This window comes from Sylvia atricapilla, chromosome 5, assembly GCF_009819655.1.
Source record: "Sylvia atricapilla isolate bSylAtr1 chromosome 5, bSylAtr1.pri, whole genome shotgun sequence".
In the NCBI taxonomy this organism is placed as follows: Eukaryota; Metazoa; Chordata; class Aves; order Passeriformes; family Sylviidae; genus Sylvia; species Sylvia atricapilla.
Window position 1 is genome coordinate 41,687,272 of NC_089144.1, and position 25,567 is coordinate 41,712,838.

The window sequence follows — 25,567 nt, forward strand, 5'->3', positions numbered from 1 at the left end:
AAGAAACTTATGCAGTATTAAAATCAACTCAGCTTTCTTCAAGTGAAAAATTACTCAAAATCACAACATGTTTCATGATCCAAACATTTCCTTTCCATTCTCTTTCGGTTTTTGAGTGTGGAAAAAATCAGACCTAACATCAAACTCGAAGACACATTTGTGAAAATCATTTTGCAGCTGGTACCTAGCTGAAGGAGGAACACATTCTAGGAAACGACTGCACTTTGCAGTTCTTTATCATTACTCAGGAAATAGGCAGTTCGCTTGGTTAGGGAGCCTATTGAGGGCATTTTCATTTGTCCTCAGCAACTCTGTATAAAACAAAATTATAAAAACTTGTCTGCTGTGCTTACGTGCAGAAGAAATTTATGAATCAGTATAGTTCATTTTCAGTCCCAACCTTGAGCAGATGAGATGCTGAAGACTGTGGAGGTAGATGTCTGCTGGAAATTTGAATTTCATAAACTGTTGTTCTCAGTTTAATATTTTGTTTTAATTGGAAAAAATCTACATTTATGATTCTTACACTAGTCTTCATTCCATTGCAAAATTACTAGAACATCCCTATATTCCCTTCTGTCTCATTTTCTGTTATTTGCTTTAAACATATTCTAGAAGTTGCATATACTTATTTTTCTACAATATATTTTGCGTCTGATAAAATCTAGGTGCCTGAGAAATGAATTCTCAGGAAACATGTCTGTTTAGGAGCAGAGTGAAAAGCCCTTTCCAGCATATGCAAACACCTCAGAAAAGGAGAGCTACTTTCAAAGGTAATCTTTTATGCAGTCTCCAAATCTCATCCCCCTTGTCTATTTATCTGCAGGTTAGGATTAATGAAAAGGACTTTGAACAGCAGGATTTACTTGATGTAATTCATCTGGGATATTTTTTTTTTTTGGTTGATGATGAAAATGTGTGCATAGAAGCATACTGAAACTGCCTATGAAGTACTGTTTTACTCCTAAGCCTTCAAAGGATGCCTTTCAAATATTGATCTCCCACTTCTGTGGTTGTGCAGAAAATGTGATTCCAAATTATTTTTTCAGAATATTCAAAATGTAAAAAAGTGGACCAATTCTTTCCTTCCAGAAAATTTTAAGGAAAGTAACAGAAATTGTCATACACTGTCCCTTGATAAGTAAAACATCTGCAGGCTTTGCTGCTATTTTTTTCTGTATGAATTACAGTTCATAAATTGAATCCAATGCTATAGAGATAGAAACAAAGACACAGGAAATCCAATGTGAACCATCTCTCGAACAGTAGTCTTTCAAAAATGTGAATTTCTCCTGTAATTAGCTCAGTCTATTTTCATGGATACTTTATATTACAGACTCACAGAAGTTCTGCCTAGCTCTAGACATCAAGTTCACAAAGAGCAGAACAATTAATTCTTGACTTCTGTAGATCTACAGTCTTCTACTAATAGTCTTCACTAATTTACCATTACCTGGAGTTGGTAGGGAAGATATCTTTAGGATTACATCATCTTAGCATCCAGTGGGGACCATTATAGCAAAACAAGTGTAAAGAATTAGCAGGAAAGGAATTAAGAATAAAATAAATACAGGAAATAACTGTATCAATCTATGGTTTACCCATACCTTAGCACTATGTGCAGTTTTGGTCCCTTTATTTTGAAAAGGCTGAAATGACACTCAAAAAACCCTAAATGGCATCATTGCAAATGATTAAAGGTTTGAAAAGGCTTCTGACAATAAAAAAATAAGCTAGAATTCTTCAGATTGTCAAAGACAGAACACCAAATATCTATTCTAACGTATTATTCTGTCATTCTAAAATATGATAAAGAATAAATCTAAAATATGTCATTCTAAAATATGATAAAGAATAAAGAAAAATATGATAAAGAATAAAGAATAAATAGCTTCAATATTTTTTTCTTTCCCCAAGATGACCATTTTCCTGGAATTTGTAAAGCCTTCAAAGCTTTAAAGTATTTTATTTCACTACACCTACTTTTCCACACGTCAGTGAAATTTTGGCTGAAATTTGTATAAGTGTAGTTGATACAACTCACAGATGGACAGATGTGTGGCAGCATTTAAATGAAACAGACAGTAAGAGGTTTTTATATTTCAACTACAATCTACTCTTGAAATAATAAAAATGCTGAAAAACCAATGTCACTCTGGTAAGCCTACGGAGAAAAGAGCTGTTTAGAAACTGACAAATTCCATGTCTGCAACAGCACTGTAGATTATCATGCTTCTATAATGAGTAAATATTTTAAAATTCTCTGCATGCATTTCTTTTCTTACATTTCTTAAGTCAGCAATTCAGTTTGTGTAAGAAGGATGAGAGAATTAGGTTAACTCCAGAATTATTTCCTGCTGGTTAGATTAACTTAATTCATTTCAGACAGCATGCTTCAGATGCTGATTTTCTTTCCTGACTAGGAATGTGAGTTCAATGTCTTAAAGACACAGCTATGTAAATATAGTTTTTTTATCTTATCTCATCAACAGCTACTCTATTCCCACACTTCTTTATATAAAATCTCTTGACTCCAGGACTCTTCCCTTGAGGCAGTGTGGCAGGGTGTCTTTCTCTTGGAAACATTTATTCTCTAGAAAAACGGGTCTCCTGCTTTAGTTTCCAAAATATTTACATCCCTATTTCTTTCACATTTTCCTGTTATCTAAGGTTTTTCATGCCTCTTTTACTTAAGCTATTTAAGCTACTTATCTCATCATGTGGTGTTCAACCATTCATTGTTAAGAGGTGGTAGTGAACCTACAATTCTGGGTACATCTGCAGGGCCTTTGGGGAATTAGGATTTGTCAAGTATTTTTGTCCTTTTGAATGAATCATATTCCTCAAAGCTCTAATAAAAACTTCAGGTATCTTATCTCTCTCACTGCCTCTAATTAAGACCTATAAACACCTATTATGACTGCTGGAGTGTTATAACAATATATAAGAAATTAAAAGAAATGTAAAATCTGTTCCTTAAGAACTGTAGAGGTGTAAAAATATTCTCTATGGGAAAATAATCTCATTTTTTTAAAAAAAATCCCTACAGCCTTTCTTGTATCAATACCGTTATGTCTTCTTCGCCACACTTAAAAGAATGATCATCCTTGGGGAAAGCAGCCCCTAGCCTGTAGACAGGGATCTCCCCGGGAGGAGGTGTCCAGGAGGAAGTAGTTAGTGACCTTCTGAGCCACTTATACACTCACAAATGGAAGGTGTCAGATGGAATTCAGTGAAGGTACTGAATGAGGTGGAGGAATAGCTCACCAAGCCACTCGCTATCATTTATGATCAGTCCTGGTAAACTGGGGAGGTCCCAGATTGCTGGAGGTTGGCCAATGAGATATTCATCCATAAGGAGAGTCACAAGGAGGATCTGGAGAACTACAGGCCTCTTGGTCTGACTCCAGGGCCAAGGAACATTATGAAACAGATCATCTTGAGAGCAATTTCCATATACAGGAAAAACAGGATCAGGTACAGTCAGCATCTAGGAAAGGCAGGTCCTGATTGACCAACCTGATCTCTTTCTATGAACAGGTGACCCACCTGGTAGACGAGTCTGTGGATGTTGCCTACCAGGAAAGCAAAGCCTTTGACACAGTCTCCCACAGAATTCTGGAGAAGCTGGCAGCCCATGTCTTGGACATGTGAAACCCTTGCTAGATTAAAACTGGCTGGATGACCAGGCCCAGACAGTGGCAGTGAATGCTTGTGCATTCAGTTAGTGGACAATCACTGATGGGATTCCTGAAGGCTCAGTATTTGCGTCAGGCCTCTTCAATATATTTGTTGATGATCTGCCCCTTATTCCTCCTTACCAAAGAGGAAGCTGGGTGTGCACAAGTAGTTGGGAGGGGACTCAGATGGGGCAGGTAGTTTCAACAGACCAAAGAGACCATATGACATCACGCTCAGCATATAAAGTTGGGGGAAGAAAAAGGAAGAAATGCAGACATTGGGAATTATGTCATTTGTCTTCCCAAGAAACTGTTAAGTGTGATGGGGCCCTGCTCTCCTACAGATGGCTGAACACCTGCCTGCCCCATGGGAAGAGGTGAAGGAATTTCTTGCATTGCTTTACTTGTAGTTTTTGTTTTTCCTAATAAACTGTCTTTATCTCAGCCCAGGAGTTTTCTATCATTTAACCCTTCTGGTTCTCTCCTTGATCATTCTGGTGAAGGAGTGGGTGAGATATTGTGTGAGGTTTGGTTGCTGACCACAACACATAATTAGTCTTCATGTTCATTTTTATAATTCATTGAATTACATTGACAATATAATAAGCAATTTTTTAACCTTCACCCTGGTTGAAACATTGTACTGATGACAAGAAGACAACTTCTGCTCTTTAACCAGGACTTATCAAAATTAAACAAATTCCAAGTCTAAACAATCCACACAAGGAAATCAGTCGGCAATGTGAACATGAAAAGAGAGACAGAGATCTTCTCTTGCCTTTACTTTAAAATTCATAATCAGTTTTTTCAAAATACAACACAGTCTGACAATATTAATTCTAGAACCAGCATTAAATTTTACATTAAAATTACCTCTAGGGAGAAAAAAACCTGTAATTCTTCCTATCTATGGTTAAATCATTATTCAAATAACTCCCTCCTACAGGTATGCAAGGAAAAATTATATATATATATGTAAACATCCATAGGATTTACTCATCTTAAGTCTCAGTATTTTTGAGTTTTCCCCCCCTTCCTAAATACATTTCAAAATAAACTAATCTTGTCATTTAAACAGGTGAGATTGTATTTATGTAATCACAGGGAGTAAACAGAAAAAACAATTCTGTTCTTGTTTTTCATGCTTTTTGGATAATTTAACATCCACAAAATGAAACAAAGTTAGAATAAAAAAATAACTAAGAACAAACTATGTATTCTATTTTTGCAGGTTATCACTCCTTGCCAGGAAAAGTAATAGATTTTAAGTGCTAGTAAATTGAAAAAGAGGATTTATTCTTCATTGACTAATGGAAATAAGGACTGGATGGAACACTAAATCAAAGTCCTTACCAAATCTTTTGATTTATCATTCATTGAAGAAACACAGTTTGTTATTCTTCTGACGCAGTGCTGAGAGGTGATTTAAATTAATCTGGTTTATAATCTCCAAAATGCAATTCAGCATGCATTTAAGGAGTAATTAAATTATTCCTTTGTTAAATTTATATCTGGTTACTAAACAATTGGAGTTGTGTGATGACATTCAGACAAAGCACAACTCAGAGAATTGATTTTCTCGAGTTTTCAAACCCAAATGAATACAATTTCCTCCAGTGCAGAATTTTTTTGTAAGAGGAACGTACATAATCTGCACCTCAGTGTACACAGGATATCAGTGGAATAATGAGGTATTCCACACTCTACACGTCACTCAGCAAAACATAATTTTTTGCTTTCCTTGAGTAATAGATTCACCAGCAAAGAAGGAAAGCTGTGGTAATGGAGAAAACTACTTGAAACACTGTTGTTTTTAGGGCCTTGAGCAGATCATGTCTCTGTAACTTTTACCCACCTGGTGGTTAAGGCCGGCTTTGGCTAACAGCGCAGCTGAATCAGACCACTGGGAAAAATTCCTGTGGGGAGCTGAGCTGGGGACCTTTGTCCTATGCTTTGGGTACCCAGCACTTTGCTCTGACTGGAGGCATACTGCAGGCATGCTCACCCCCATCCCTATCCCTGGCCTGACTTTGGAAGCTGTCTGCTGTTACTGTGCTCTTGTCTGGCCCACACCAGGCTGTGGCTAACCCGGGTGTCGCCGCCAACTCTGCTCTTCCTGGGGCTGTGGCTGGCTAATCAGGTGGTTGATCACTATATGATCATTAAAAATGAAGTCTCTGCCTACAAGGAAACAGAATTAAATCACCAAACCAGTTATTACTTTGCTAATGATGAACTGAGCTGGAGAAAATTTATGTCTCCAGTCTCATTATTTTCAATTATGATATGACTCCAATGACACTCAAACTGATAGTTGTAGATACAAGGAATTTATTTTTTAACATTGTGCAAGTAGGCATACCCTAAGGAAAAATACATTTTTGGAAATGTACAACCCATTTGTCCACCTAAAAAATGTTTAAAAACAAATTCCTAAACCAATGCATAACATTCCAAAATGGTTAACTTATCCAGGATTGTACTGCAAACAGCATATTAGTGAATGCAGAGCTAAGAACTTTCACAATTTAGGTTAAAAATCAGTGAAAATTTAATGTGAGTCTATTCTGAAATTCAAACAACTCTTCTTTAAATTTTTTTATTCCACTCAGGCAACTTTTCAAGATCTAAATTCTGCTTTTTTTCCTAGTATTGAAATCAGTGAGATGATTTAAAGAGCAATGTTAAGCTAGTACTTCCATAAGAAGTGATACCAATTCAGTTCAATCTCTTAAGAATTTATTTAGTGAGTAGAGTCCCAGACAAAAAGATAGCTTTCTTTAAGGAGGACTTTTACTACTGGAAAGTTATCTCATGATGGATTAACCCTCGTCAGAAATCCTCTCATACTTACAACATGCTCTAACTGAATAACTAAATCTAGACCAGTTGTTGATTAACTTCTTAATTTGATTCTATGAAAACATGCAACTGACTTCCTAAATTAAATCAATAAACAATTAAGATTCTTTTCAGTGATGTACCCAACAAGAAATCTATATCAAAGGGCAGACATATAAAAATCAATAAGAATTCCTTTCTTTTTTTCTTTTATTTCTTCTCTTTTTTTCATTTTTTCAGTTACTTTATCCTTCTGAATTTAGTTGACATGTAGATTCAATTTTTAAACCTTTTTTAACTTTTATGATTTTTCTTTCCTTTGCAATTTTATAAAAATACTGAAATTTAGAAAAGAAAACATTGCTGTTTTTTATAACTTACACCAAAATAAATATGATAACTCGAGATAGGTTTTTGGTTTTGTTTTTATTTTAATCTTGTCTTAAACAATACAGGAGTTTTAAAATTTAACAAAGGCATTTTATTGTGGGGAAACACCCACAACCCCATTTTTCATCTAACAAACCTCAATATCTTACAGTTTAAACTATTAAATTACCAAGTTCTTTATGTTAAGATAGGGTTAAGGATTTCTGTGGCCGCAAACTGGGAACAGAACCTCAGCTTCACTCCAACCAGGATGTTGTTTTCATGCTATTGTTTTAACCAAATCAAGTATAACTTGCCTGGGTAATCAGGGGAGAGGGAGGATTATGATGATTTGTACTTAGGCCTATGTATCTTAGAAATAAAGCTGTCCTCTACTAGGTCGGGTGAAACTGTACCTAATCATATGATAGGTGATATAATTTTAACGATTGTTGGTAGCTGAACGTGATTATTACCTTAAGCCAGAATTGTGATAATCATAAGGGAAGATATTTACCAAAATTCATGCTTGGGTGTATACAATAGAACAATGAGAGGGCTTAATGATTAACATAAAGTTGTATAACAAAAAAAAAAGACTATAATACTGTACTTCTTCTGAGCCCTCATTGGAATTGGATTTGGGTCTGTACCCCAACTCCCAGAGCTCTCAATAAAGCACCTCATAATCATTTCCATAATTATGTGTTTTCCTTGCTAACATTTATACTGTTTTTACTGTCCTCTTATACAGCAGAATGAGCACTTCTGCCTTCTTAAAAAAAAAATTTCACCCTTAAATCTAATGTGTCCTAATAGCTCGATTTAGAAAGTTTTTGATGTCTTAAGTAACTAAGTATGTTCTCACTGTAGATAATTACCACAAATCCCTCTTTCTGATTGACCATGATCAGAGGAAAGTTTTAAAGTTGCACATAGGAATTCAGTAATGAGTGTCTGATGGGAATTAGTGGTTTTGAAAACCTTTTGAAATCTCTAGCATTGAATTTGATTTAGGTAGAAGTTACAAAGGTCCATTCTAAGCATGAACAGTTTTGTATTTCAATAAGTTCTTGGTAGTCTAGAAATATTCTACTTAAATGAAAGCAATTTATTCTTTTTTTTACTTCATTTTGAGTAGGTAAATAATGATAGTTTCAAACACTAGTTAAAATTTCTTGCAAAAAACTTAAGTACACATATAAAAAATTTAAGTACACAAACCCTGAATGTTTTCTTCGACTTCAGATTTCAATACTAAGTTAAACACTATGGTGAATCAGGATTGAATTTCTGTCAAAACTTTAATATAAGTATGAACCTTTGCAGAAAATATCTCATTATAAACTGATAACTGACCAGACATATGAGGGACCTGTGTTGATTTTCAGCTCCTCTTATTTTATTTGAAATTGTATGTCCCCAAATCCTCTGAAAAATCAGATCCTAGTAGGGGATGAAATTATTTCTGCTGGGTAATACCACATCAAATATTTAATATAAAGGTATTTTTCAGAGGTCAAGACTGAGATCAACATTGTTAGGCTGCTTTGCTGGCAGCATGGACGGTGTGGTTGAGTACACCTTCAGCAAGTTGCTGATGACACCGAGCTGTGTGGTGCAGTTGACACACTGGAGGGAAGGGAGGACATCCAGAGGGACCTTCACAGCCTTGGGATCTGGACCTATATGAGCCTCAGGAGTTTCAACAACACCAAGTGCAAGGTATAGCAAGTGGTTTGGGGAAACCTGAAGCACAAATATAGGCTGGGCAAACAAAGGATTGAGAGCAGCCCTGCCAAGAATGACTTGGTAATGCTGGCTGACAAGAAGCTCAGTGTGGCATGGCCATGTGCTCTTGCAACCCAGAAAGCCAATTGTATCCTGTGCTGCATGAAAAGCAGCCAGCAGCTGCTTTTGTTCCCCACTCTAATCTCATGAAATCCCACCTGGAGTACTGTGCCTAGCTCTGGGATCCCCAACATAAGAGGCATATGGGCCTGATGGACCGAGTCCAGAGAATGGCCATGAACATAATGAGGGGGCTGGAGCACTTCTGTGAAAGAAAAGAGAGTGCTCTGATGCTCTGACTGGAGAATTGAAGGCTCTGAGAAAACCTTATAGCACCTTCTGGTACCTAAAGGAGAGTTACAAGAGAACTGGAGAGGGACTTTTTACAAGGGCATGTAGCAACAGGACAAGGGGAAACGCATTTAGACTTAAAGACTGTAGGTTTAGATTAGATATAAAAATTAAATTCTTTACTAAGGGGTTAATGAGTCACTTGAATAGGTTGTCCAGAGAAGCTATATGGCAAATCCCTGTCAGTATTCAAGGCCAAGCTGGCTGGGTCTCTGAGCAACATGCATAAAGTGTCTCTACTCATGTCATGGGGTTAGAACTACATGAGCTTTAAGATCCCTTCCAATCATTCTGTAAGATGATATTTTTTAAAAAAATGAGATTATTTTTAAGCATCTCAGAATGTCTTCTTATATAATGTGTACTTTTTCTTAAATTATTTTAGAGTGAAATTTGAGAGAAAGAAGAAAGGTGAATTCCCTCTCTGAGGAAGATAAGTATAGTCATATTACAGGCAAGGTACACAAGCACCAGAAGTTTTCAGGCAAATCTATCAAATGGCCCACTAGTGCAGTTTTATGCTTGAACAATTTGGCTGAGTAAGACATCAAGTACTGTGACATTCTTGTCATTTTTGCATTGAGTATAATTTCTGTTAAATATGGATGAAAATAATCAAGGTACAAGAATATGGAGTATAGGTATCTGATCTCGTTTCATCATTATGGTACAAGTAGTGACTCGTACGAAGATTATTCTTTGATTTTAATTTAAATGGATTTTACTGGTAAATTGGATTTTGTCATGCTTCATAAGAATAAATTTCGTAAAGTAAGCTGAATTGCCTACCTTTACAAATTGATATGGTTCAGAAGAGAAACTTCATCTCATGCAAACTTCAAAATACCCATACAGAAAAGTAAAATTTACTCTTGCAAGTCATCTGTGGCTCTAATGCATTAAAAATTATTTTTACCTAACTAGATGCAAAAGTTTTCTTTATACTTATCATGTTTGTTTTATCTTCATTTCCAGCCACAAGCAGTACCTTAAACATAATCTCTGTGCATTTCCAAAAAAATTAGTATCAATTTCTTTATTCTACCCATTGTAAACATGCCTCGACTTCCTGCTTTATTCCTATGCCTCATTCAAGTTAATCTTTATCAAAATGTGGACTTCTAACAAAACATAACTCTGTTTTTCTGAAAATTTCAATACAGCAGAATATGCTTGGTTTGTTCTACAATTCCCATAGAATTCTACGTATGACTTTTTCCATTGCTTTACTCATGCCATAAAACGTATGTATTATGGCATGCAAGTAAACATTCTAAAATTACATAGCCTTTTAATTACATACACGTTAAACATAAATGCTTTGAAGAAGTATGAATTGAAGAAGTATTAAACTTGGTATACAAAGGTATATTCCATATATACAGAAAAACCCTCTAAAAAATAAAACCTTTTTAGTTCTTGTAGAACAAAACTGGTGAAAAATATGTTCATGTTGTACTGGTGAGAAATATTTTCATGTTGTACTTAGAAAACAATACACAAAGAGTTCACTCTATTTGCTTAAATTATTAGTTTCTTACAAACTAGGGAGTACTATTTGTATTTAAATTCCCTATAATATTAATATATTTTATTTCTTTATACCATATTTAGTTACAGTGTATTAATATTTCATGGTATTAACAGTATATTAACATATCTACTTGTAAATCATCTACTGACAAAAATATCATAATACTCCCACATGTATTTATTTGGATATATAGTCGGAAACTATATATCCAGAAAGTATCAAATAAAACTATTCTTCAAAATTCCTAAACTGCAGTTTTCAAGGTATACTTTAAAAAAAAGAGGCAAAGGTTGGTTCCATGCTGAGGCCAAATCTCACTCTTGTTCAAGATTACACGCAGAGCCAGGGTAGAGTTTGGGGTCAGTTCTGGCTTTAGTGATCCACAAAGCTTTCATGTTCAGGGAGACAGGGTGGAGGTAATTATAAAAGCTATGTGTGTTTGGGTGATTTTACCTACCCATTTTTCAGCATGTTTTTCTATAGTAGATAGCCATACTCTAATCCAAAATTGCTTTTCTCTTCCAACACACAAGATGACCAAAGCATTTTAGAAAGATCAAATTGAACAAACAGTCAAAACACAAATTAAGGTGCATTTTCCTGGTACCAAGACCTTCCTGCATTAATAATGGTCTTCAAGCATTGTTGTGGGGTAAAAGCAGTGTATCTTAAGTGAAGAAATTTTATAAATATCTGTTAGTTTTGTCTTATTATTATTATATCTGTTTCCAAGGAGAATAAAGTTTATATTTACCTTCCCTTAATGAGAAAAATGAAAATGCATTCTTCTTTCAGAGAACACACAGAGCTAAGTTTCTGGTCAACACAAATATTGTGGTGCCGTTGCCTAGCAACCTTCATGTGAGGAAAATTATATTCCTGAGCACAATTTACACTGTAATATAGGATTGTAGGATGTCTATAAAATGCTTAAAGTTACAACATTGCTTCTATAAAACAAACACTGCATTCCATAACACGTAGGCTGTCAATTTCAGAGTATTACTAAGAGTATTATTTGTTCACTAAAAAAAGACAAGGTATGTAAATACTAATTAATGTGGAAAAAAATTGCAAAGGATCACATCATTAGTCACTAGAGAAAACACACTCAAGTCCATTATTAACACTGAGTTCTTATTTCAAAATTTATGCCACGGGGTTTGGGATTTTTTTAAGAAATAACAAATGTTGCTATCTTAAAGAAAGAGATTGTTTTGTTAAAGTATGAGAAATGCATCACTGTGTGGCAAAATGCTCACATGCATATTTTTCAGCACTGTCAAGGCTACTTATTTTATGGAAGAATTTTCCATTCTACTCGGCTTCATGTATTCACAGGGTGTCTCCATTAGAACAATAACTGTGCATGCTCTCTGTGAAGGCTTGTTTCATCTTCTATTTCATTTCAGACAAAAATAATTAGGACAGGAATTTTGAAGACTCTTGGTATAAAAAGTGGCACAAAAAATTGATTTTGTCCTCAAGTATAATCAACATATAGAGATTACCTAAGGAAATTCAACACTGCAATTAATGCCTATTCAACATAAAGCAACAATATTCAAGCAATGCTTCTTGAAAAAACAAAATGATATCCAGTGGGAACAAAGTACCAGAAAACAAATTTCAGAGCATTAAAATTTAAGGGGCATGATCCTGGCTATCTGACCAGCCTAGGACTGACCATTCTAGAACTGCCACACCTGCCGAGAAGAACCTGGGCAGGATTCAATGGCTAACTCTCCCCCGAATGGTTAAGGATTTGGAGTAGTTGTTTCTCTTCAGTCTCTAGGTTTCTCAACAAATTCCTGAAAAGTTAAGGGTCTTAGATGACACCTCACACAGGTAATAAGAGCAGGAGGAAACATTTTTTTTAATAGTATGTATAGATATTGCCTGTTTCTTAAATTTTGAAAATCCACCACAGTCAAGAGTTAAATTCAACTTTAAACACAGTCAGAGGTTTAATCCATCTCAGTGTATTTTTTCTACACTGAAAAGCAAAAAGGTACATTTAAATTTACGCTTATTGAAGATATTATAAGATGCAGGAAAGAGTGATTTCATTTTTTAAATTATTTTATTTTTTTAATTTAGGTGGGAATTGTGTTTTGGCTTTAGATGGGTTTTTTTTTTTTTTTTTTTTTTTTTTTTTTTAAGAAAGAACAATAAACTAAGTAGGTCATGTCACTAGATAGCAAAATCAGAGAAAGAAAAACATTCACTGCAGATCCCTGCTGTCCTTTGATATAAAACATGCATAGGAAATTCTCTCAATTTTCCAATATACAAGTTCCATTTCAGAAGCTTGCCCATCGTCAGGGAAGAGCTGTTCCCAATGACTGTAAATAACCCTTCCCTCTTGTCAGTTCTGCTGCTGCAGTAATACTGCCAGAAGATATAGGCCTCAAGGTATCTCCGTACAGAACCAGTGAAATTTTTCACTGTGAATAATGTATTTTGGCAGATGCTTGATCTTATCTTTTAAAAGTAAAGCTGAAAGTAGACTTCCACAGAGTTCAAACATTTCATCTTTTTGAAAAGTTCCCTTTGACAAAGTAATAGATAGCTGGCTATCCTGTGTCTCTTTTTCTCTTACTGCATCAAGATATTAAGCTGTAGAACTGTGATGAGCCTGCCATTCCTTAAAAAAAATCCCATAAAAATATTTCAAAATATCTATTTAAAAGGCTGTCTGCAAAGGTTACCTCCTTATATTTCAGATCTCAGCTAGCTATTCCATCAGGTTCTGTTCCTTATTTTGCAGCTGCAGAATCCCACTGGAGCCTGAATTTGAGAGCAAGACCTGAATCAATTTAGTATTCAGTATGTACAAGACTGCAAAAGGGTCGCTGGAATTTGAATACCTTCAAAATAGAATCTCATGATCTATTCATTAGTGAAAAGGGCAATCTGAAACACAGGAAAACAAAGGAAAACACATCTGAAGTAAAACAAAATGTGAAAAACAGAAGCAGTACCCAGGAGATAAAAAAGAGATTTTATCTGTATAAATGTGTATGTGAACTGTATGTGGAAAGAAGAATGAAAGACAGAGAAATGAAGAAACACAACTAAAGGTATTAGATGGAGAAAAGATTAAAAGGAAAAATAGCTAGAGACCATTTAAATAGGAAAGCAAAATTATTTTATTAAACATGCAAACAAAGATACACAAAAAGTAACAGAAATAAAAAAGAATAAAAAATAAATGGATAAAGACAGCAAATCATTTATAATGAGACATGCTGAGGAAACTGAAGGCAAAAGAAATTTGTGAATAAAAAAAAAAGAACCCAGTAGAAAAAAGGTAAAATAAGATCCAGGGCATCGAATTTTTTTAATATAGATAAGTAATAAGTAGAGGTTATTATTTTTGGGGTTTTTCTACATGTGGACACCTAAAATTTTCAGTTGTGTAGCTTACATAGCCCATTCAGCTACAAAATAAGCACTTTTAAAAAAAAAAAATCCTACAAATGCCTGGCAGTTTTGGTTCTGAACTGCGTTTGGTCAAGTAATTGCAAAAGATTTGAGAAAATGGAAAAGAAACCCTAATAACACTTGTGAGATCCATTTTACATCTTGAAAATAAAAAGAGGAAAATATGTCTCATCTTTTTTGTTTACATGCTTAAACTTTTTAAATATTTAGTTTGTTTAAGCACAGTCTTCCCTTTTCCTTATTTCTCCTCCTTTCTTCTGTAAATTAGGCAGTGACATATGCTTTTTATGGTCAATATAATTTCTCACTGATACAATTTCTAGAGGCATATATTAAACTTTAAGAGGACTCACATTTAGGTTAAAAATCCAGAATTTAGGTCTCCAAATTTTAGCTGTGATCGAATCAACTCTTTAGTCCCATGCTGAGTGGGTGGATTTCTAAGTAGGTATTTCAACAAAACCCAATGAAGTGCACATTAGTAATCATGGCACTATTCTTCCCAAGTACAGTGGCCCATGCTAAAGCCATGACTTCCCCAAAATGTCTAAACATCTGCCTGCTGGTAGGAAGGAAGAAGGAAATTCCTGTTTTGCTTGGCTTGCATTCACAGCTTTGCTTCATCTGTTGAACTGTCTTTGTCAGAACCCACAAGTTTTCAGCTTTTCCCCTTTGAGGCCCCCCTTCATCGTGCTGGGGCAGACTTGGGGAGTGACTGGGCAGTTGCACAGGTGCTGGCTGGGCTCAACCCACCACAGTACAGAACTGAATAGAGCCCTTTGCTTATACAAAAATACCCAAACAGAGACAGATGAGTTTTTCATATAACATTCTTTACTTTCAGGAGTCATAGTGGACTTTCTGCATAGAAACTATTTCCTTATTCAGTTTTGAAAAAGTTAATTTAAGAACTCCAAAGGCCCAGCAGATTTTCTGAAGGTTGCAATTTTCTCCTATTTCACTTTTTAGCATTGCCAGTCCACTTCTTACTATTGAATATTTAGCTTTCCAACCACTTTATAGTGCTGAACAGCAAAAATCAAGTTACACAAAACACATCACATTTAGTTTTACACATTCCTAATGCTATTATTGCATGATCTGATCACTGAAAACTGTGTATAGGCTGGACAAAAGCATAAGTCTCATGGGCAGAAAGGAATGCCTAATTCAGCATTTATTTATAGCAGCAAATGACTGCTCCCCCTACAAGCATTGAACACCTCACTTGACTATGAACCCAACATTTGACAGCCTGCACAATCTGTGAGTCAATAGGTGCAGCAGTACTTTCTGGATAGATTAAATCTTGAAATGAAGTGGACAGCGGGGAGCAACTGTGGAGAGAAAGATAATTGAATGAAAGGAAGAAGTAAAATCACAGCCATTGAAATGCACTTAATTGAATATTTCTTTTAAAGTATATTTGGGGCATAAAATTACTAACACTGGAAAATTAAACTGACTTCTAGGAAGGTTAGGGTAAGAAATTTTGTTCTCAATTGCTTTAGTCAATTATTCTATTCATTGATGCAAATCAGTTAACTCTAGGATTGCATTGACATAAATGAGGGCAAGTAGATACAGTCATTCAGAGAATTACTTGACTTTAAAGGAAAACTGACTTTTGATTTATTTTTTAGTACAAACTTTAACCTAAAGAAGGATATAATTAATATAGGAAAACTGAAATGGATGAAAAAAAACCAACCTTATGCCATTTAGTCTACTTTGAATATTATATTACATAATACAATTACATACACACATTAAATTTTAAAAAAATTAAATATATTACTTGGATATAAAATATATTTTATATATTTACACATAGAAAACATCAGGTACATATATATAATCAACTTTCTATATACTTTTAATACACACAAATGTAAGGTATTTTAACTGGAAAAATAATTGATAAATAAATAAAAGCTATTTCTCATCCTCAAAGCATTACCCTGCTTTCTTTTTGAAAAGGAAAAAAATCAAATACTACAAAATTTATGCTTTTTTAATAAAAGAGGTCATCAATATCCATTTTATGATAGAAATCTAGCTTGGTGGAAGTGTTCAAAACACATAGAAATGTACCTTTATTACCGGTTGCAAATAAGTTAAATGTGTCCCTAATATTTAGCCCCCTTAGAGAAGCAATTCGTCTTGAATTCTGAGAGGAATGATAAAACTTCAATCCTCATTCCTTTCTTTTTTCAATAAAAATTCTGGAGGGGGGGTGTGCAGACTTTTAAAAACAATATAGAGTTAAAATTCAGTTCATTAAAATACAACAGCTGAGCATTTGCTGAGCATCAGAAGCATTTTTCCATACAAATGAGCCAAAGAAAAAACTTACACTGTGGAGTTAATCATTAAGAATTCTAATCATCTTAAATTCTTCACTCCATGGGTGCTGATCTGATGGGTCCATAATTCAGTACATAAGAATAGGACTACATTAGAATTTAAAAAGAATAGTCTTCATGGTCACAGAGGGCCAGTTTTAGACCTTCATGAATAATACATAGACAGGGAAGGGAAGAGATTTCACTTAGCATTCTAACCTGAACAATTATAGAAGAGTTCTGGAATAAAATTAGTTTCTTTGATTCTATTCAGCTTTAAAGACTTCACAATCAGCACATTCTGAATTTACTACCGATCTATGAATAAGCTATAAGTACTGGATAATTTATTTTCATCAAAAGACGTTGGTTTAATACAATGTTGTACTACTTCAATTTAATTTAATTAATTAAGATTTATGCTTATAATAGTTACTATTATAGTCACAAAATGAAAATGTTTATGAAAATTATTAGTTGTGCAAAACACTACTCTTGTCCCTGGAAACTGATTCTGCAGTATCTTGTTACTTCACCTTGCCCCTTGAATTTCAGTGAAACTTTAATTATCCATGCTTGACCAGATTGAGAACGTTGGTATTCTTAGAAGAAGTATTTCCCCAGTTCTCTCTATAAATGTAAAGCTCTGAATTACTTAAAATCCCATTGAGAATTTAGAAAAAGCAGTGCTGGATTCATGCAGAAAGGAAGAACAAGGAGAGTGGGAGCACAAAACACCCTCAGAGACACCAGGATGTGAACAACCCATAAAATACAGTCCTACACTTTCAGGAAAGCCATTGCACTGGAAACTTCTGAAACCACTCTGATAGCATGTCTGTCCATCATCTTTCACCTTTTAAAGGTATCCATGAGATTATAATGAGGAAAATTACCACTGCATTCATTAATCCAAGTACTCCCTTTACTTTGCAACCTGATCAGAAAAAATTTAAACCAGCAGTTTTAATCATGTTTTATCTCTTCTCTTAAAGTTGTTTTAACTTCTAAAACAGATACAAAATTTAGTAATCTATTTTTTAAAGAGCAACAACATTTAATTATTTCTTTTCATGGATGATTAAGGAATGAACAAAGGAGAAAAAATTTAAAAAAAGAAAAAAGAAGGAACATAATAGTGTCAATATCAGTTTAAATGCATAATAATTTATTCTTTCCAGAGAAAGAAACTTATTTCCAAAGCTAATATGTGGCAACACATCTCTAGAACTTTCTATCCAACAACAAATACTTCAGAAAAATCATGTTGGTACTGCATCTTTCGTTTTGTTCATTCTCCATCTTATCTTAGTGCCCACTTCTATTCTTCCATTTTCATTGGAAAAGGTGCTTGCATTTCTATTTATTCTTTGATTTTGCTATACTTTTCAGGTCTGTGCACACATCTGTAAAAAGTCTCCTATCACCAATGAGAAACATGTCTTAGAGAGAGACCCAACATTTTTTAAAGAAATAAGGAATTATTTTTTTTTAATTCAATGCATCACTAAAATAATATTTTCTGTTAGTTCGCTTTCAGAACAAAACAGCATTATATGCATAATATGTTGAATGTATTATTCTATAATAAAATCCTACAAGGATAGCATATTAAAAGTGATATTGAATTTTGCCTTAACATGGTCTGCACTTTGCTTTTCATTAAAATTGCTTCATTTTTTTTCCCTTTTATTCATAATACATGTTCGATTCACCCTTTGGGCTGCTGCAGTTTCTTTGTGCCATTATACTACACTCTTCACCTGCATTTCTCTAATCTCATCACTGTCTAAATCTTATTTCCTTTTGATATGAAACATTTTAGGAACAAGCAAATGAATTCAGTGAAGTAGAATAAATGGTTCATTGTTCACATAAAATAAGGTTGCTGGTAGCATCTTGATATCGCTCTGCAACAAAACTGATAAAACAGAGAATGTAGTTTAGGAACACTTTCTAAATAAAAGTAATAGAAAAATTACTAGTTATAGAAGCCATAATGTGATTAAAAGTTTAGAATTTATAAGTACATTTTTTCTGTTCTAAAGAAAATTAATCTGTAGTGACTAAAGATTTGAATATAAAATGTACTAAATACCTCCTTGATTATCTCATTCAAAAGACAGGTAGTGTTAATCTGCTTTAGCTTCATCTCTTTGAGGGAAGGGAAGAGACTTCCATACAAGAATTTAATGCTCTTTAAATTCACATTGTTAATTAGCAGAACTACCCTAACTGTAGAATAGACTTGCCCTAAAAGACAGAATGATCAAGAACATTGAAAGTTACACTGGGATTAATTTAAATAGAAGATTTCAGTGAATCTGCTGCTGAGACAATTTACTGCTGTCATTTTACTGACTACTTAGGAAAGGGCAGTCTCAGCACTATTAAAACAACTTTTCAGCAGTGAAAAACACTTGCTTTGAGCAAAGATAGTTCACAGAAGAACAATTGTTCAGAGAAATGTGCATTAAGGCCTTAAGGATTCTGGATAAAGTGAAAGGTGTACAAATTGAGAGTTAAATTCTTATTAGCATTTTTATTTAAATATCTTTTTCTGTTGATTTTTAATAGAAAAAAAACCCTTTGGTTTATTGGGGACAAGAACAGTTCAAAGAAAACAACTATGTCATCAGAGGTAAACATCTGAAATAAGCTGAATAAGTGAATCCCAGAAAAAAATTCTAAATGGTAATTTGTAAACGTAATTGAAAGAATTAAACATGTGTATACCCAAGGGACAGTAAAGACCACTGGCCTGAATAATTCCAGTAGCAAATAATCAATAATGACACTTCAAAGGAAAGGCTGAAAAACCAAAGATAGGTATTTTTTATTCCTGTTTGCTTTCCAGTATCTTCTTATAGACAGCACAGAAAAATTTCTGCATATTCAATATTCTCATTATTTATTTTCAAATTTTATAATGTTTTGTTAAGGAATCTATAAACCTGAAAGAATGTTGTTGAAACTTCCAATGTACTAGTTAAGACATACTAAAAAATGTGTTTGCCTTTGCATGCATGTTTGCATTTAGCATCCATGTACAAAACAGGGCTCTTACATTTCCTATATCCCTTCTCACAGATCCTGGGCCAGTTGGGGAGGGGGAGGTGGGGAAAGACCTTTTTTCATATAAATGTATTTCCATATTTCTGATCAGTTATACCCTTTTCTGCACTCCTGATGCTAGTTCAGTCTACCTTTGCAGCACTGCCTTTCTCCCACTTTCCTCCCCTGTGTGCTGCCACCCCGAGCTGGTCCAACATGACTAGAGCCGGGATGGGAATGCAGTGTCAGGGGGCTGTTGGCTCCCTGGACTCCCTTTGCTGGAAGTACTCCTGCCTCTCCTTCGGGCCAAGTACAGAAGCCAGCCTTGGAGGCAACACTTCCTGGGGGTGGGCAGTGAGGGCAAGGGAAGCTGCTCCATCTCAGAACAGGAGACCATCATGGTGCTACAGAATCCCTTCTGCCGCCTGCTGCAGCCTCCTCCATGGGCAGAAGATCCAGAGGACAAGGATGCCAATATGAATACAGAAATCACAGTCCTCAGCCATAATCAAGCCAAATCCAAATTTTGATTTCTTCTTCAAAACAGTTTAAAGTACTGCAACTCTCCTTTGTATTGTAGCAATGTTTAATTTATTTGAAAGCAAACAAAACTGCAAAACCAGCATAAAATGAATCCATGGAGGTTAACAGTCAACAATTTTGACTCATTATTTTCCATAAAGTTTCATAGGCATGGGTAAAAGTGAAATCTGAGTAATAACTGTATAAGTATCCAAAACTGTTGAGTAAATCCTATTAAACCATATGAGAATTGTTTATGAGTTTTCAGAGAGATTCCATACAGAAGGGAATTCCATACAAAAGGGAAAAGATATTAATTTAAATAATTAGAATCTAGGATTTTTTAAAAAATTATTAGTCTAAGGATCTTGAAAAAAAAATATAATTATGTTAAGAGTATAAACTGCGTAAAGTGCTAAAGCTGTGAGGCAATTCATGTGCATTGAAGTAAAAATGCCTCTCGTTCTTACCAGGGAATAAACATCAAAGTATTCCATCCTCCAACTAAATCATCATCAGAAATGTAACTAAAATTAAAAAAAAAAGAATAATCTTTGCAGTTAATAATAAAGATTTATAACTTTTTTATCATTTATGTCTCTGTCCAAAATTATGTGGAATAGAGACGACAGGAGAATTTTATTTATTCAATCACTGTGAACAAAGGATGTGATTGTCTTGGTTCTGGTCAGAAGAGAGATTTGGTTCTGTTAATTTTTGCAGTATCCAGGAGGAGGCATAGGCAGGACCCAGAGAATATTCCATATCACCTCATATCATTTGCTTGGGATGGCAGGGGAGCAAGGAGGGGAGGGATCTCTTCCAGGGAGAAGGGATATCTTTTGATTGAGGTAACGTGGCTGAAGTCGGATTGAGTCAGACTCTGTGGTGAGCATTTTGCATATGAAGCTAAAATAGCTAGCATCAAGAACAACTCCCTGCAATCCTGTGACTCTAACTCATTTGAATTTTCAATTGACAAGAACATGAATTGACTTTCATCCTAATTATATTCTCGTTTCAATGCAAAAATTGGACAAGAGGAAAACATAAAAGATATACCAGCGCAGTTAAATCCTTCACCTAAGTAAATAGTTAAACACTTGATTATGTACGGAAGCCCAATTAGCATCAGTAGTGCTACCCAGCTGCTTTAAGTTAAATGCCTGTTTACCAATTTTTCTGGACTATGACCTTAATAAAGTATTTTTTATGCTTACATCTTTTTTTACACACAGGCAAATTATGAATCTTGTGAGTTAAATGATAAATCTTGTGACTCAAAGTGCTTTTCTTGCGATTTTATGAGCATCAAGAGAATGGTGGTGTCATCCATCACAGAGATAGTGTCCTTAACAAAGTTATTTTTTAATGCTTTGAGACTTGGTGTTGTAAGGAATGTAAGGAGTGTCACAGGCCTAACAGCCTCTCAGAAGAATTCATGATAAGACACAGTAAGTTTCCTACTGAAGTAGATATCATCAGACTATCCAGCACAGCCCCAGTGAAGCAATGAAGGCATGTAGTTTTATCCCAAATAAGAAAGGGATCGTGAAGCTCTTCCACATTCCAAACATAATTTTGGATTAAAACTCTGTCAATGTCTACTAGAATACTTAATTTCAGGTACAAATTAATATTTTTTTAATGCTATCAATGAGTACTTACTTTTGTTTTCAGGACAGTTTGCTACATGACTAATACCTAATTTGCATTACAGAATAAAACTGGACTACTACTTAAAGTAGTGATGTAGGTAAGAACCTATTATAATGCACAACAGTTTGCACATTTGTAAATGTAAAAAATGTAAAAAATTTGAAATTTGAAAATCTTTAGGAATGTCATTTAAACAGGCATTGGGTTTCTATCCATTCCCACTAACTAATGACATTCAATTTGTCAGTCTTTTGGAAAGCCAACACAAAATAAATTCTTGCAGTATCTATTTACATTTTAGGGAAATATTCACACTTGATCAATTGAAAATGCAAATTGTTTTAATAGGAAGAATAGCAAGTATTGACTTGCATCCCTAGGCCTGCCCAAAGAAAACTGGATAGGGAGTATTGACTTTTTAGGTCAAATTATAAAGTCTGAGAAATCTCTTATTTTCTTTTTGTTTCATTTTGATTCTATTTTCCATGTAATTCAATTCAGTATTTCAGGATGATGTCCAGTTCTGCAAACTTGATTTAAATCCTGTTGCAGTTCATGTTCATGCAGTTCACATGGTGACATCGATCAACTACAGACCAAGAGAAGTAAAAAGATAAGAAATATATTTCTTGATTTCTTATCTGTGGTTGAAATTACAATTATTCACTTTTTCTTTCATCACTAAAACACTCAGCAATAGAAAACAGAAAATTTATCCTGCCAATCAAACTGAGGACATGACAGACAATGGATTTGCAAGATTCCACACTTGAATACACTGTTTTCCCCACTTCTTTCCCATTAAACCTTTATCATATATCATCACCATCATCAAAATTATATATTTGGATGACATTATGCTTGTCATATAGAAGGCTGAATAAATCCTTTAAAAACCTCCAACCAATAAAACCCCCACAAAGTCTCATAGCTCTAGTGACTTATGACAAAGATTAGGAATTGAAACCAAGTGCTTTATGAGATTGCATTATCTGTATTCCACTTGAACAAGCAAAAGCCATAAAAAGTCTCACAATAAATTTCTGTTACAAAAGACTAAGGTAAATCAACAGCTCTCCAAAGTATCTCACAGCTGCACAATAGAAGACCTAGTTACCGAAAGCAAATGAAAGAAGACCAATAAATATCATGAACAAGCCAGCATCTAGTACCCAAATAGTGATATTCATTCCCTAGGGATTTAACACAGACATTAATTATGTCTTCAGCAGAGCACTGCTGCCATTTACTAAAGCAGACCTCATTTCACACCAATAACTAAAATCTCACTTAAAGATTGATAAGTGATGAGCTAAATTCTGTTCTGAATTCCCTGGGTCCCTACTGTCAAACACTGTGCCAGCAAGTATCAGACATGAAGGTCTGATGCTATGCAAGCATGGAAAATTATAACTAATATCAACTTAGTAGGCTATAATTCCATTATGTGTGTATAACAATATACACAGTTACTTAAAATCCTGCAGATCCTTAGATCTTGCAATAGAACAGAAAGAAATCTTGAAATACAAGGGGAAAAAAAGATAAAATAAAAAAAAATACAAGAAATAATAGGGATTTGATATTCAAAAAAAGGAGTCTTGGCTTCAACAGAATCTTTATTAAGATTGCAAGAATGTTACAATCCATTTTTTGTTTATATTGGACTGTACTTAGTCATGTCCCAACAATTCAGAGAAGTCATAATTATTCTTTACAGGAATAGAGCCACAAAATTTTCTGTATTGCAGCCCTGACAAATTGAGATTATCGCTCATATGTAAGTGTATGTTAGATGCAAAAGGCTTAACAGGAATTCGTTAAGTCCCCTCTGGCTCTGTTGAATGTCTCTATATCCAAACTATGACTTTATCATCTACTGTTGATTGTCAAAATACTATGTGCATGGGAAAGAAATAACAGGCATCAATACACAAAAAATATTTTTCTCAGATAAGATATCCTGATACATTGTGTTAGATAGAGATAGAACATTCACAGGAGTGTAGCTTCAGTCATGGGAACTGAAACTTAAAGTTTAAAATTTAAGGGAGACTACAGTATCTGCAGTCTGCATGTATTACTGTAGCCTTTTCAATATTCTTCATTTTGTGGCCTGTTTTTTTCTGTATTTGCTTACAGATTACTAAAACTGTAATCAAGAAATTTGTCACTAGCAAATGAAATTTCCAAAAGCTAACAAAATCAAAGATAATTCTGTTTACTATTACCTTTCAAGGACTATACAGCAGTTTTGGCAGTTATCGCAGCAAATGTGAAATGTCATACAACTGTTATCATAACAAAGATTTTCACAGCAAATGAAAATAGAATCAACTCTGTGCAATCATGACTGTATTTCGAAACAAATTATTCTAGTGTCATTCATCATGACTGATAGTCGTGAAAAGATGTAAACCTGGACTGCAAGATTTGCTTTGGATCATATTTCACCTGTGGCTAACACACAGCCTCTAACCTTCAGCTAGAAAGGTTGACAATGTTGGATTTTAATGAGGGAGAGGAGAAGCGAAAAAGAATGGAAAGCAGTGAGAGACAAGGGAATGGTTGTTCTGAACATTTAAATGCTTTTCTTCTCTGCTGTTAGAAGAACCATTGTGGAGGTGGGCGGAGCCCCGGCTGCTCTGCCCTGGAGGGAGCCGAGCTGAGTAGTCAAGGAACAATTTTGCAACTTCACCCTGAGCCACTAGGACAAAAAGACAAACATCCCAGCTACGGCGACCTGTCTGGAGACCCACAAGCCCCCTTGGGATTTTATGTAGATCTGTTACAATTGATTGGTTCTGTACCCTTTTCCTCCCACCCTGGTGTCCCATAAAAACCCCTGGGTTCCCTCTGGTCGGCAGAGGTTCCTCGTCCCTGGACCCCTTTCGCTGGTACCCTCTCAATAAAGTACCACCTGTTGAAATTCCATACGAGACCTCTCTCTCTCACCACGGGCGGCTAAAAGAGGGGCTAACTCACAAGGGCATGAGCTAAGAGCACTGGGCTGAAATCACTGAAAGCTGAAATCACTGAGCTGAAAAATCACTGCTCTGCCCGATGCTGAGAAGCCCCTCTGTCCAGCTGAGGAGTGCCCTGACCCCCCAAGGAGCTGTTTCTAGCGAGACATCCTTTGGGGTGGCTGCGGCTCTCTGGGTCCCAAGCGGCGGACCCCATCCACCAGCTGGCATAAACCATGACAAAATAGTTCAGAACACAGCTTCTCTATTTGTTTCTTATAGAAGTACAAAAAAGCTGTAACTACTTTTGAAGATACATGACAACTTCAACAGGATTAAGACAGGATTGCTGAAAAAACCTTGGTGATTATAAAGACAAATTTAAAGAAAAAGTTGTGTTCCTGTTCAAGGCTCAGTGAAATTCCCTTTGTGTCAGGAGATGGGGAAGAGTCGGATGCCTTCATTAAATAAATCAAGGAAACACTCAAATACCAATGAAATGCAAACTTAGTAATAAAATAAACTTCAACAGTATTGCAAAGAGTATATTAAAATACTGGCTAATAATTTACTGGCATTTGTTTATACAGCATGTAAATACCACTTAGTTTCACAAAGATAGTTCTGCCTTTGAAATAAATGAAAGTTTTTGGGAGAAAGAAACATCTAAAATAAACTGATCAGAGAAACTGGAACACAGGTTCTTACCTTCATCTTGACCATAACTATGACATTTTAATCAAAATTCAATAATTCCTTCGTACTTACTTTGTTTATACACACAATTCCTTCATACTTACACTGCTTATACCTGAGTACTAGAAACAAACTCTACAGTTCAGCCATGTTTAAGAAAACGTGAAATTTTTGAGAGGAGCACTCCTGAGAAGCAGTCTTTCTCATAATGCAAACTATTTTTGACTCTTTGACAAGTTTACCTTGCTCTACTATAACCATTTTTTGCTTGCATAGCTCTGCATCACTGTCAACGACATTGGGAGGAGTGCTAAT